The sequence below is a fragment of the Cebus imitator genome, unplaced genomic scaffold (assembly GCF_001604975.1).
Source record: "Cebus imitator isolate Cc_AM_T3 unplaced genomic scaffold, Cebus_imitator-1.0 Scaffold54, whole genome shotgun sequence".
Classification (NCBI taxonomy): Eukaryota; Metazoa; Chordata; class Mammalia; order Primates; family Cebidae; genus Cebus; species Cebus imitator.
In genome coordinates this window covers 6,371,857-6,387,191 of record NW_016107369.1, presented here as the reverse complement: position 1 = coordinate 6,387,191, position 15,335 = coordinate 6,371,857, and the positions used below count along the sequence as shown (strand labels likewise).

General features: G+C 46.7%; 1 protein-coding gene across 7 annotated transcripts in view; it reads right to left on the bottom strand.

The window, feature by feature from the left end:
* DPF3 (double PHD fingers 3) overlaps positions 1 to 15,335 on the bottom strand; it is a 288,551-nt gene that overhangs the window by 186,530 nt on the left and 86,686 nt on the right. The window lies entirely within an intron of this gene.

Here is a 15,335-nt window from a genome sequence, read left to right as displayed (position 1 = left end):
CCCTTGTACCACGTAAGGTAACATATTCATAGGTTCCAAGGATTAGGATGTGGACATCTTTGGGGGCATCTACCAAAGGTGGGTTCTGCTGCTGCTGCAAGGTACACTTGGATACCGTCAAAGCAATGGCGAGGAACTGGGAGAAACACAGTTATGTCCTAAGCCCAGGAATACTGAAGCAGTCCTCTTTTTGACAAAAAAAAAAAAATTAAAGTATAAAGCATATCATGCCTAAGGTCATGGGATTTGGAGCCACATAGCTCTGGGTTCAAATCTAAGCTTCACCATCAGTCCCAGCTGAAGCTACTCAAAACCAGAAGCTCATATATGTCAACTTCTATTTTCCCAACTGGAAGCACTAACATTGTAGGGTTCATGTATCCTAAAGAATAAAGAATAGGCAGGGCGCAGTGGCTCACACCTGTAATCCCAGCACTTTGGGAGGCCGAGGTGGGTGGATCACAAGGTCAGGAGTTCAAGACCAGCCTGGCCAATATGGTAAAACCCCATCTCTGCTAAAAATACAAAAATTAGCTGGGCATGGTGGCACATGCCTGTAATTCCAGCTACTCGGGTGGCGGAGGCAGGAGAATTGCTTGAACTGGGACCAAGGAGGCAGAGGTTGCAGTGAGCCGAGATCGTGCCAGTGCACTCCAGCCTGGGTGACAGAGCAAGACTCCGTTTCAAAAAAAAAGAATAAAGAATAAAATGCACACAGAATCTTTCACACCATGCCTGGCACAAGGTGAATGCTTAGTAAATGGCAACTAAGAAATTGCCCAGTACTGTTACTCTGTTACTTTGGTTCAATCAGACCCAGTCACTAAATAAGCCAGCTTGATATGAACTACTTGGCTCTCAGCAAATACTACCAGGCCCTGTCAAGTCCCAGGATCCAGAAGGGCTGTTTGGTCAATGCAGACTGACCCTTTCATACTGAGATCGGGAGCCCCAGCAGAGACACCCAAAGATCTAGAGATATGATCAAAATTTCCCTGTGAGAACATGGTCCAAGAATCATGGATCTCAGTTTACTTTCTGCAGAATGAAGAAGAAAAGGTGAGGCCAACACACTCCTCTCTTCCACAATCTCGAGCTCTATTTCCCTGTACATCTTTCTCTTATAAACAATTGTACTTTAATTGTGTTGTGATAAATTTGAGCTACAGCTTATAGTCAACAATTTCTATCACAAATCTTTCTGCTTTCCAATTCTGTACATGTGCAAACTGAGGCAAAGACCAAAGGAATGAGAACTTTATATATATATATATATATATATATATATATTTTTTTTTTTAATGGGGTTTCACCATGTTGGTCAGGCTAGTCTTGAACTCCAGACCTCAGGTGATCCGCCCACCTTGGCCTCCAAAGTGCTTGGATTACAGGTGTGAGCCACCACACCCAGCCGAGAACTTTATCTTACATGAACCATTTGATTCCATTATTGAAATCTCTCAGGTGAAGTTCAAATATACATATATATATGGTCTATGTTAGAATACATTAGACTTGAATTTGATCTGCTAATTAGCTGGGTGACTTTAGGAAATTACATAACTTATCTGAGCATCCCTTTCCCTATCTATAAAAGGAGACAGAGGCCAGGCGCAGTGGCTCATGCCTGTAATCCCAGGAGGCTGATGCACTTGAGCTCAGGAGTTCAAGACCAGCCTGGGCAACATAGCAGAACCCCATCTTTACCAAAAATACAAAAAATTAGCCAGACATGGTGGCATGTGCCTGTGGTCCCAGCTACTCAGGAGGCTGAGGTGAGAGGATCACTTGAGCCCAGGAGGTGGAGGTTACAGTGAGCCAAGATCACACCATTGCACTCCAGCCTCGGCGACAGAGTGAGATTTATTTATAGCTAAATAAATAAATAAATGGAGACAGGAAAATCTGCCCCTTAAGACTACAGCATGGGTTAAATACGTAAAACCTTTAGCATGTGGATTTTTAGAGCATGTACTATGTCTCAGACACTACACTAAACATTGTATTGCATTAATTCATTTAATCCTAATAACAACTCTATGAGGTGCTGTTTATTATTCCTATTTTCCTAAAAAGTAGAACTCTTGGGGGCAGGGATAGTTTTTTTTATCTTTAGCTCCAAACTCAAATACCCTGCAAGTGGTAAATGCAAGCTACAAGTATCATTGCCAATGAAAAGAATTGAGAGGTCAATTGAGTCTGGAATCACCACAGGAGATTTTATAAAGGTAGACCCCAAAAGGTAGGGAGGTTTAGAGAAAAGGAGGAAGGAAAGAGGCCAGGTCTTCCCAATGGGGTAAGGCAAGGCATGAAGAAGTGACAAGAAAAGCCAAGCCCATAAGGGGACAGGACAAAGCATCACACCTGGATAGAAGACTAAGTAAAACTGCCTTCCTGAGGCTGTGGGGTCTACTAGGATATATTCATTGACCTGCTTTGGCCAATAGAACACAGTGGAAATTAGATTACACCGATTCCAAGCTCAGGCCTCACGAGGCCTTGCAAGCTTCCCCTCTGCTCTCCTGGAACCCTGCCTAGTTGCTTGGCACGTGAATACACTTGGGCTAACCTGCTAGAGAATGAGCAGACATGGAACAGAAACAAGCTGTCCTAGATGAAGCTATTTATCTAGGACAAGCTGACTGCAGACACATAGGTTAACCAACCCCAGATCAGAAGAACCAGCTGGCTGAGCCCAAATCGAACTACCAACCCACGGAATAGTAAGCAAAATAAATGGTTGCTATTTGAAGCCATTAAGCTTTACAGTGTTTTGGTAAACAGCAAAACTAACAGATACAGGCAGGAGTCAATGTCTTTCATCTTTATATCCTCAACAGTCAATAAAAGTCCTGGCATGTAACAGTTACACAGTAAATGCTTCATGAATAAAGTATTAAACTGATAAATCAATAAAACAGTGAATAAATAAATGACATATGCTGGAAAACTGAAATCCTGTAAGATCGCATAATTCTACTGTGATACTTCAACTTAAGGAATATTTTTAAATAGGGTTACCAGTTACCGAATTTTAAAATCCATTTTCTTTTTTTCTTCCTAGCCAACATTCTTTTTCTCCAAGTTTAGACCAACAGAAAAGAAAATTTCACACAAACATATAATGTAGGATGCAGTGATTGAAAACTAGACTGGTTGCTTAGAGGTCTGGGTTCCAGATTCAACTCTCCCAATAACTGGGAGACCTTGCTAATTCTCTTAATTACCATTTCTACATCTATAAAATAGACGTTAAAAATAATTACACTTCCCTGTCAACCTCAGGGGGTTGTTGTAGCAAATAAGAGTATGAGAAGGCTCTGAGCACTTTTTAACATCAATGATTCTACTTCTATCCAGGCGCAGTGGCTCACGCCTGTAATCCCAACACTTTGGAAGGCTGAGTCAGGCGAATCACCTGAGGTTGGGAGTTCGAGATCAGCCTGGCTAACATGGTGAAACCCCATCTCTACTAAAACTACAAAACTAGCCGGGTGCACTGGCTCATGCCTGTAATCCCAGCACTTTGGGAGGCCGAGGTGAGTGGATCACCTGAGGTTGCAAGTTCGAGACCAGCCTGGCTAACATGGTGAAACCCTGTCTCTACTAAAAATACAAAAGTAGTCACCCATGGTGGCGGGTGCCTGCAGTCCCAGCCACTGTGGAGGCTGAGACAGGAGAATCTCTTGAATCCGGGAGGCGGAGGTTGTAGTGAGCAGGTATCGCACCACTGTACTCCAGCCTGGGAAGACAGAGCTAGACTCTGTCTCAAAAAAAAGTTCTACTTCCTCTATAAGCAGAGTTTTGCTTTTTGATGGTTTCTAGTGTTTTTATGATATATCCTCTTAAGGGCCCCATTTATCCTTTTGCTGTCTTCCTTTTAATATTCTGCATCCCAGTAGCCACATTTCCAACATACATACATATATACATGTATGAATCTAAGATAGGAAACAGTTAAAATTATCCTTGATAGCAGAGAAAACTATTGCTCAATCCAAAGAGAGCTGATATTTCTGGCACTGAGGATTACATGACCAAGGTCAGACCTGATACCTGCAAGATTCAGCCTCTAGCACCCGAGTTCCCATGGAGAACTCTGGGTCCCTACTTGGCTGCAGCAGGGGCTGCCAGCTGCTGAGGACGCAGCTGGATCCCATTCCCTTTCCAGAGACTTCTGCCCAGTGTGGGAAGTCAGAGGCTACAAACTCCAAGTATGGCTCTTCCATGGCCTTAGTTCCTACCTTGGGCCAAGTCATGAGATCCGTGTCACTGAGCTCCGAGCCCAGGGCTGGCACTGCTAAATGGAAATCCTTCAGCTCGGCAACTCCTTCCACAATGGCAGAACCAGGTTGGAAGTTCACAGGGTGCTCCAGGCATATCAGGGCCTGCTTGGGTTACTCCCCTCTCCTAAAACTCCCAAAACCTTTGGAAGTCACAGTTCTGGAGAAAGCATCAGGTGTCCTCACACCCAAGCGTCTCACGAGTATGCAGGAAGCAGTGAAAGGTAGCCTTGTCCCGAGGCAGTGTGCTCTCCCCATCCTGCAGGTGATGGGGCTGGACAGAAGATACCAGGATGGCAACTCAAACCACGCATGGATGGGTGGGTGGGGCTAAATGGATGGGCAGCACTGGCCCTGCTCAGGGCTCTGGGTCTTCCTTGACAGCGCAATTTTAAGAGCTCTGTCCTTCCATCAACCCGTCCTCCCTGTAATGGACATAGGTTGTCTGCCTGCTCAGATACCACTCTACCTCCTTCTAGTAACAGTACCTCCATTTTCTACCTCTCCCTCACCATCAGTTGTGTCAAATCAACCCCGCTTCACCCTCCAACCTCAGAGACAGGTTTGTGAGTAGGTGGAAACCACCCATGTTCTAGCTGGCCATGGGGCTCACACTTGTAATCCCAGCACTTTGGGAGGTTGAGGAAGGAGGATCAGTTGAGGCCAGGAGTTCAAGACCATCCTGGGCAACATAGTAAGACCTTGTCTCTACAAAAATTGGTCAAACATGGTGATGCACGCCTGTAGTCCCAGCTACTCTAGAGGCTGAGATAAAAGGATCATTTGAGCCCAGGAGGTCAAGGCTGCAGTGAGGCACAATTGCACCTCTGCACTCCAGCCTGGGCAACAGAGCAAGATCATTCATTCTTACATATATATACATATACATATATGTATGTATATACATATATATATATATATACATATATATACACACACACACACATATATATATACACACACACACGTGTGTGTGTGTGTGTGTGTGTGTGTGAGTGAGAGAGAGAGAGAGAACCACATCCCTTAGTGATCAGTTCAAGAGTGATCAGTTCAAGGGTGAATATGTGGTATCAGTCAGGCAAATTAGAGTAAATCCTGGAACTTCTGGGGGGAAAAGGCACTTTCTTTCTCTTAATATGGAAAAGCAGATAACAATATATACCTGAAGCTGCTGGGAGCCACCCATCAAGCAGGCCTGTCTGCAAAGGATGCCAATGTAAAGAAAAGTGGAGTTGAGAGACGAAGGAGAGATGGAGAGAGTCAAGAGGACCTTGCTGAGCCCCTAGACCGAGTCACAAAAGAAGCAGATGCACTCATGAGCTTTTAGTTACGTGAACCCACACATTCCTCTGTGTGCTTAAGCATTGTGAGTTGAGTTTCTTGCCATTTGTAACCTTAAAAAGCCCTGCCTGCTGCACATCCCATCATTTGATGTTACCAACAGACTCTAATAAGGCTGAAGAAGGCCCCAGGGTCCCCACCCAAATACCTGCAGGCTGCTTGAACTCAAATGCTTTTGAAATAAGGATGGTTCACTGTGGCTGTCAGATGCCACACATCAAACCAGAGAGGAAATTCTAGCCAGGGAATGCTATAGATGGCAGCACAGTGAACTGCCCTCTGCAGTTCACCATGGTCCCCACCATTCCCTATTGTCTTTGCCAAGCCCATTTCCTCATTTACTTTACCTGCCTGGTCCCTTTAAATACATAAGTTTACCATTCCTTATTGGATGGATGGATGCAAGAATGGATGCATGAATGCATGGATGGATGGATGGATGGATGGTTGCAGGAGTGCATGGATAGACAGATGCATAGATGGATCATGGATGGATGGATGGATGCAGGGAGGGACAGATGCATGGGTGGATGCATGGGTGAGTGGGTGGATGGAGGGATAGATAGATGGATGAATGCATGGATGGATGCATGGAGGGATGCATGGAGGGATGGAGGGATGCACAGATAGATGGATGGATGGATGCATGGAGGGATGCATGGATGGGTAGATGGATGGATGCATGAATGGAGGGATGCATGGAGGGATGGAGGGATGCACAGATAGATAGATGGATGGATGCATGGAGGGATGCATGGATGGGTAGATGGATGGATGCATGAATGGATGCATGGATGGATGGATGCATGAATGAACGGATGGATGATGGATGCAAGTATGGATGGATGCATGGATGGATGGGCAGACAAGCAAGCAGTTATGTAGTTACAAGTTGAACCCACACACAAATAGGCATGATACAACTAAAGAATTAAAACTGCAGGCCACTGCAGTCAGGGAACCATTTGACAATATAGGAAAGGAGATAACCATAGACTTATTTCTGCATGGTTTGGGTGTCTGTAATAATGGGAGATGACTCTCTGGGTAGTACTCACCCCACAGTTGCTCTCCTCCTTCTCAAGCCACAGTGGTTAACACCACCTCACCAATAGTGCAGCACAAAGAGAAGCCAGGCCTGGCATTCACAGGTAGCTGTGAAAAGCTGGCCCTAAAAGGCAGCCTCGCTAAATCCCCAGCATCTACTTGAATCTGGGCAGCAGCCACAGAAACAGAAGAAGCTGTAGAGGTTGCCGGCACTGGGTTTTGGTGTCTGGACATGGAAGAATTGCAGGCCAGATGGGGATCCACAAATGCATCCATGAGGCTCTGGTCCTGAAACATGGATGTGAGGACTCGAGGACGGCTGGTGAGGGACAGTAAGTGGCTCAAACTGAGAAAATATAAAACACAGCAGCAATAGAGACCAGAGTCAGATCCAGGACAAGGCCTGTCCCTCAGCCACCTGGCTGAAGACATTACCATGACCTCAAGGAGGTAACTGATGATTCACACAGAACCACACTGTGAACTCTTCACCGTGGTTTATATGCTCACAGTTCAGGCAATTGCCTAGAAAGCTACATATTGTTCACACCCCTATGAATCACATTCCTCCTTGTTTGTCTTTGTGAAGTCATTGTAAAGTTCTGAATGGAAGAATTCTTCCAGGGATTGCCAAGGAGTGACACTGTAGCTGGGTGGGTTCGGCTCTCACTTTGCTCAGGACGTGGATGTCCAGTGGGGACAGATCAGGAAAATAGTCCCATACTAAATGGGGCCTGGACAAGGCCCATGCATGCTTGGATATGCCCTCCTGAACACAAGGCACAAGACACAACACAGGAGGACCTGTCATCTTGTGTCTCTTACAGCCAGGGACTGAAGGTACAGGGCAGTAGGAGAAAACAGAGTTTCGCACACAAACACCCAAAGGACATCAAAGAAGCGTGGCTTCCAAGAGCTAGGAAGAACTAGATTCTTAGGGACCTATCCTGAGGGACTGACACTGCCCCTGCCAGGCATTCACCTTCAGTGTGACTCAGAGCCAAGAAAACACAGGCATGGGATGAGCCACGGAAAACAAATTCCTGCTGAGAAGCAAAGAGAGTGGCATCAACAAGTGGCAGCATGTGAGTGACGTAAGCAAGCAAATGCTCACACAGGGACGGCTGGGTGTGCAGGGCCATCACAGCGCCCTCTACCCCCCACCACCTGAACACCACGAGGCAAACCGGACTCCTGGTTTCTGCCCTCAACATGCTTACATTTGAGAGAGGCCACAGGACCTGTGAGTACAGAGTCACGGTGAACTGTACACAACCTGCAGTCAGGAGACCTGAGTTCTTGCCCTGGTCTGTTGCTTTGGGGCCCTGAAGCACATCACGAAGTATTCCAGGCTCCAGTTTGCTCATCTGTCTAGAGTGAACCCCTCATACCTCCTAAGTGCTGTGAGTCCCCATCTCTCAGACTGGCTACTCTCCAAGGGCCTGCCGGGTCCCACACGCATGCTCTTGAGAGTCACATAGATATCAAAGCTCAGAGTTAGCTCCTGGGAGTGGGAGCAAAGCTTCTGAGCCCCCACCCCCTCTTGTCAGCACGCATCTCAAGCCACATGCCCCCAATAGCCCAAACCTGACACATTTTTGACAGTTCCTAAGTACACGGATTTCCAGCCCTGGAAATGTTTGTTTTAACTTAACAGGAGAAAAGAATTTGGATTCTTTTTAAAATATATACAAAGGGAATACATTTGTATATTTTCAGATACAAACTGGATGAGGAGCAAGGCTAAAGACTGTTCTTTTCCCTTAGCTCATGTAAGTGCTATTCCTCATGGTGAATTCTCCAAAGACTGCAAGTGGCAGAGATCTTTGATCTCCCTTCTAGCCTCTCTCGATGTGATAGCCTGGACCTGGGTGGCTCTCACACCACCTTCAGGACCTCAGCACTCCAATGACCATATCCTGCCATCATCACCCCCATGGGGGTACAGGGCCCCTGCCCCACTGCCCACCTCTCTACCTGTGCCCACGTCTCCACCTATCCACCCCCTATCATGTTGACAGGTAAAATACAGGACTCCCAGTGAAATGCAAGCGTCAGATGGAGAACAAATCATATTTTTATATAACATGTGCCTTCCCAGACAGCACAACTGACGCAGGCCCCTTCCACGGATAGAAAAGTCCTCCTCTCTTCCTAAGTTTGTGCTCATAAAATCTCATCCCAGTGGCCTTTCTGTCCTCTGGCTTCAGTGAAACCTGCCACTGACCCTCTCTCAGGGTGAGGTGTGAAGGCCCTGGCTTCCAAGGCCAATAGGCACGTAGGTAGTCATCCCATTCAGATACCAACAGTTCTTAGTCAAAACAACTGCCTACAGCTGTAGTCAAAAACACGTCTAAGCAGGACTACAAGCCCCAATGCGGAAGGGTCTGGGGAGAAGGAGAAACGAGAAACAGATATTACCACAAAAACCTCCCAGGGAAATCTCACTACAAAAAAAGAGGTTGTTGCCTGGTGAAGGCTGGCAATGGGCCATGAAAACCTAGTTCTGATTTCTAGATGCAAGAGACAAGCCCAGCATGTCACCCAGCCTGGATCCCACAGAGGTCACGTGGACCAGACAGTACCTGCAGATCTTTGACCTGCATAGGCGGGCAGCTGGAGTGGAAGGTCCACAAGGGTAGGAATGGTGCCTTTTGTTTTCCTCTTCCCTGTGGACTAGTCCACCTAGTCCAGGACCTAGCCTCAGAATGAGCCTCCGATGAGCTTATGAAAAGTGAATGAATGAATGAATGAATGAATACCTACATTCCCTGATATGTCCCAGAAAGTGTCAAGAGCTTTGTAGTGCAAAAGGCTCTGAACAACTCAAATAAGAAACACAAACACATCCAGTGAAAGGATGGGCCTGGATGACCTGTAAGGTCATTGGCAATGTGGTGAGCCCTTGAGCCTGTCATACACAGTCAAATAACTTCACTGAAAGGGTTTTAAGCACTTCTTCCAGAACCCTAGCTCAGCATCTATGGTTGAAGCCACCATGCCCAGTCACAGTGATAACCCCAGAAGGGAAGGGTGCAGAGAGACCAAGAAACAAGAACGTGGAGGGGACAATAAGGAACAAATGACGGGGAGAGAGGGGATGAGTGGGTAGGAATCCAAAGAAGGGTACAGGAAAAATAATTCAAGATGCAGCATTGCTGTCCAGGATGCACACACTCACACACACGCAGACAAAGATTCCCCCTTCCAGATCCACACTGCGTGCCTCCCGCCAGCCCCACCCCATCATCCTGTGACAGTGCTTCTTTGTGGAATAGAACAATAGGTACATTATGCCAACCTATAATTATCCTAGGAGAAGTGATAGCGAAGTCAGGGCATTATGTGAACACTGGAATACTGGATACCACCCCACCGAGAGCAAACAACAACAAAAACAACAACAATCCACAAAATCTCTAATGCAGATAAAGACTGAAAGCTGCCTAAGCCACTACCCTTTCGCATTTATGTGAGGGTGGGATTTTTTTCTTTTCACGTGATTATTGAAGCACAAGGCCTTCTTTCATTGGAATTGATAGAGCACTGGGGGAAGGGGCTGACAAGTTGGGGGGGTTTTCTGGGGTTTTGTGGTTTTTCCAGTAAGGAGGCAGAAAGTAGAGGATGTCGTGGGCAAGAGACAGTGCCACTGTTGGGTATGACACATAGGAAGCCCTTTAAGGTAGTTGAATCTGATTCTACTGAGTGAAACCATTCCATTAATAAAGAGATTCCTTCTCACTACTCCAGTGAAATTACTTTCCAGGGATGTTGGTATAAAATAGGCAGAACCCTGGGAGGTGTCATGGAAGATAGGGACAAGAAATCAGAATATCTGAATTCTCATATCACGGTCACTAACTAACAGTTTTCTTGATTTATTCAAGAGATACATGTTCCCTATCTGCCGCATGCTAGGCATCAAGCGAGCAACGGAAGGAAAAAACAAGGCAGTAGTCACTTTCCTCTCGGAGCTTCAGCTTCCTCCTGTGTAAAATGAGGGAGTTCCACAGCCCTGGACACACAAACACACACACACTCACACACACACACACACATATACACACACACACACACACACACACACACACTCTCTCTCTCTCTCTCTCTCTCTCTCTCTCTCTCTCTCCTAAATACAAGGCACAGCCCCAGCCTCCCATGGGACCTGCCTATACAGGCCATGACTGAGAAAGGGGGAAGCCTGTGGCTTCTAAAACTGCATGGAAAGCTGGGCACAGAGGCTCATGCCTGTAATCCCAGCACTTTGGGAGGCCAAGGTGGGTGGATCAACTGAAGTCAAGAGTTCAAGACCAGCCTGGCCAACATAGTGAAACCCCCTCTCTACTAAAAATACAAAATTAGCTGGGAGTGGTGGCGCATGCCTGTAATCAGAGCTACTAGGGAGGCTGAGGCAGAAGAATCACTTGAACCTGGGAGGCAGAGGTTGCAGTGAGCTGAAATCACGCCATTGCACTCCAGCCTGGGCAACAAGAGCAAAACTCCATCTCAAAAAAAAAAAAAAAAAGACTGTATGGAAGTCCAAGCCCCGCCCAGGGCAAATGGAACAGTCACAGCATGCCATGCACACACAGGGTCATAGCAAGAGTGTGGACAAGTATGGTGGCTCATGCCAGTAATCCCAGTACTTTGGGGGGCCGAGGCAGGCAGATCACTTGAGGTCAGAAGTTCGAGACCAGCCTGGCCAACACAGCGAAAACCTGTCTCTACTAAAAATACAAAATTTAGCTGGGCATTGTGGTGGGTGCCTGTAATCCCAGCTACTCGGGAGGCTGAGGAAGGAGAATTGCTTGAACCTGGGAGGTGGATGTTGCAGTGAGCCGAGATCACGCCATTGCACTCCAGCCTGGGCAACAGAGCTATACTCCATCTAAAAATATATACATATACATATATATACAGCAAAGATATGAAAAACAGGATTGGCGCTACCTAGCACATCTCTAGTTTCTAAGGGAAACATCTCTCCTCTCTAATGTGGACCCTCGTCTTGAATTGTGCTCCCATGGGCTCCGTCTCTTCTGGGATCCAGTCAGGGCTCCTTCCTTCGTGCTCAGGTACCTTCAGCGTTGACACTCCTCAGCCTCCTTTCCCTTTGAGGGTCTTCAAGACAATTCCTTTAAATCGTCAAAGGGCCTACCTAGCAATGACCTAACTTCATTCCTTAACGTTTGCTGAAAAGTTTATCAAATACATGATCCTCCCCTCTGCCCATTCCCCTCAGCTCTTAGCCATCCTTCCTCAGGTGCTACTTTTTCATAGAGACTAATTTCTTCCTTCTTGCCAAATCCAGTGGCCACTTGTGGGTAGTACTGCGGCTCAACCAACATATGACAGTATTCTCCCTGTGTTCCTTGAAACCCTCAGAGCCTTGATTCTACTCATTCATTTAGTTCCTCCCCAAAACTTCCCTGAGCCCTGCTAGGTGGTGGGGATTTGGCAATAAAAAAGACCCCGTCCTTAACTCTCTGCTCATCTCTCCACACCCACACCTGTGGCGCCAACGCTCACCTTATGTCAGCAAAGGGCTTTCAAAGACACAAAGCACCTCCACGCTCTTTACCTCTTGTAATAACAAAATTCAATTCTGCAAACCTTGCAAAAACACTCTATATCATAGTCCTATTTTTTCCCCCACTGGGCAAAAGTACCTATTCTTGCAACCAACACTATTCTGAAAACGTGGGAAATCTCCAATGGAAGTGCAGCCAAGTGCTCCTGGAATTCCTCATGCTTTTGTGTGTCCTTCCCACCGCCAGTTCTCCCCTCCCTGCCCACTCCCCCTTCGCCCTTTGCTTGTCTACCTTACAGCAGAGTTCATTTTGTGGGTCTCTTCTAAGTGGTGGGCTTCTGGAGGGCTTCCAATTGACTGATCTTTTTGTAGACTCCATATTATATTACCCAGTGCTTAAATATTGGTTGAAATGCAGCAAGATCAGGGAGTAATTCAGCACCAGTTGTTTACCTGAGCCTGGAAACCTCATCTCTGCTCCCCCCCACCATTCCTCAGGAAAGTCTGCCCATTTGAAAACTGTTCCTGGGTTTATTTCTAGCATAGCCCTAGGGAGGGCTGGCCTACCCTGCAGGGTCAAAGAGATGAGTTTTCTCTGACTTGGGCACTGCAGGGCCCCCAACCAGACCACCCTCAAACCTCAAGCAGGCCCACAGGGTAGAGATCTAGGGACCTTGAAGCAAGCATTTCACCTATTCAGGACACAAACTAAATGAGCTTCTGTCCCTTAGTAATTCTATAACTTATGCCCTTGGGCAAACTCCTTAAAATATTTGTTTCTGTTTTCCCATCAATAAAATGAGAATTGAAACACCTACTTCTTAGGATTCTTGTGAGGATTTGATGAATTAGCACTGGGGAATGTACCTAGCATGGTTTAATATGCGGCAGAGGCTCAATAAATACACGATCATTTATTATTATTACTATTATTGGCAGGTTAAAGGGCTGCAGTGATACTGGCTCCAGCATAATTCTGATACTGCCCCTTTGACTTGCCTGGTTTTGACAGAGGGCCCTTTGGCAACACCCAAAAAACCAATCAACTTTCAGTTTTTTAAAAAAAAAAAAAAATACCAGATAGGCTGGGTACAGTTCGCTCACACCTGTAATCCCACCACTTGGGGAGGCCAAGGCCACAGGATGACCAGAGGATCTCTTGAGGCCGGTTTTTAACATCCAACTCTCCAGGAAACTAATCCACTCCTGCCAGAACAAACCCAGTCTTACAAGAGTATAAATACTAGAGCTCCAAGGCACCGCCAAGAGATAAGGTCTCGCTTTGTGACCAAGACCAGCCTGGTGAACACAGCGAGACCCCATCTCTACAGCAAATTTAAAAATTAGCCAGGCACAGTGGCACACACCTCTAGTCCTAGCTTCTCAGGACACTGAGGCAGGAAGATCACTTGAGCCCTGGAGTTTGAGGCTGCAGTGAGTTATGATCACGCCACGGCATTCCAGCCTGGGCAACAGAAAACAATCTGTCTCTAAAAACAACAACAACACGTAATGTGAGAAACAAATGCCTGCCTCCCTCCCTGAGGGTCACCTCCACCCTGACCTCCGGGATGGGGAAAGATAAGCTCGGAGATGGGGTAAGGAAGAGGTGGGAGTTAGGAATGGAGTAGGGTCAGGGATGGACTGAGAACTAGGAAAAGGAAGGATCAAAGATGGACTGGAGATCTGGAAGCAGGAAGTTAGAAAAGGAGTAAGGGTCCGGGCTGGAGACCAGCAGAACTGAGGTGAAATTTAGGACCATCTGATGGATGGCGACATAATAACTTTGATTTTTCACCTCCACCTCCCACTACAGCATCCAAATGTCCTGATCTCTGAAGGAGTGGAAGCAGGGAGAGGGAAGAAGAAACCCTGAGTGGACATTTTAAAACAAGCAGGACATTTTGAGGCCAGGCGTGGTGGCTCACGTCTGTAATCCCAGCAATTTGGGAGGCCGAGGTGGGCAGATCACCTGAGGTCAGGAGTTTGAGACCAGGCTGGCCAACATGGTAAAAACCCGTCTCTACTAAAAATACAAAAATTAGCCAGGTGTGGTGGTGGACGCCTGTAATCCCAGCTACTCAGGAGGCTGAGGCAGAAGAATCGCTTGAACTGGGAGACAGAGGTTGTAGTGAGCCAAGGTCGCATCACTGCACTCCAGCCTGCTGGCCAACAGAGCAAGACTCCGTCTCAAAAAAAAAACAAGCAGGACATTTTTGAACTCAATAGTAACAGTCACTATGCTGTACAAATCCCCCGAGTCCTTGCTGCAATACTACAAGTGGGACTTACAAGCAGGATCCACAAGAAGATTCTAGTAACTAGCCCAGCACGCAGGATGTAAAGTGCCTGGTGAACTTTGCATTCCAAGGACAGGAGTTTTCCAAATTAAAATTTTAATAGTGTGTGAAAATAGTTTGCCATTTACTCTTAGGATGAGGTAGTGTTTAGAAAGTTGGCCTGGAAATCCATGCCAACGTGCTCAGGGATGCCTCCTGTTCTGGGAGGGGAAAAACCAGCTCGTTGCTTCCCTCCAGTAGCATGAAGCGGCAGGGAACCGGAAAGAGAGAGGGGTCTGAACAGCTTCTTCTACCAGGAAGCCAGCCAAAGGTCTGCAGGCATGTAAGGACATCTGTTTTCAGAAGTGATGGTTTGGATTTTGGCATTCTTAGGAGTCTAGGAGCAATCCTATTAATTTGGGTTCTAGCCCCAACCTTACTACCTACCTGCTGTGCAAACCCAGACAAGTGATTTTACCTCTCTGAGTCCCTGTTTTCTCATCTGTTCCTTCTAGACAAGATTAACCTGGCAGTGCCTTGTAGCTCTAACATTCATACTCTCACAAGACTGGATTTGTGTGGTGGCTCTGCCTGTAATCCCAGCACTTTGGGAGGCAGAGGCTGGCAGATCATTTGAGGTCAGGAGTTCAAGACCAGCCTGGCCAACATGTTGAAACCCTGTCTCTATTAAAAATACAAAAATTAGCTGGGTGTGGTGGCAGACACCTGTAACCTCAGCTACTCGGGAGGCTGAGGCAGAATTTCTGGAACCTGGGAGGCGGGGGTTGCAGTGAGCCAAGATCACGCCATTGCACTCCAGCCTGGGCAACAACAGCGAGACTCTGTCTCAAAAAA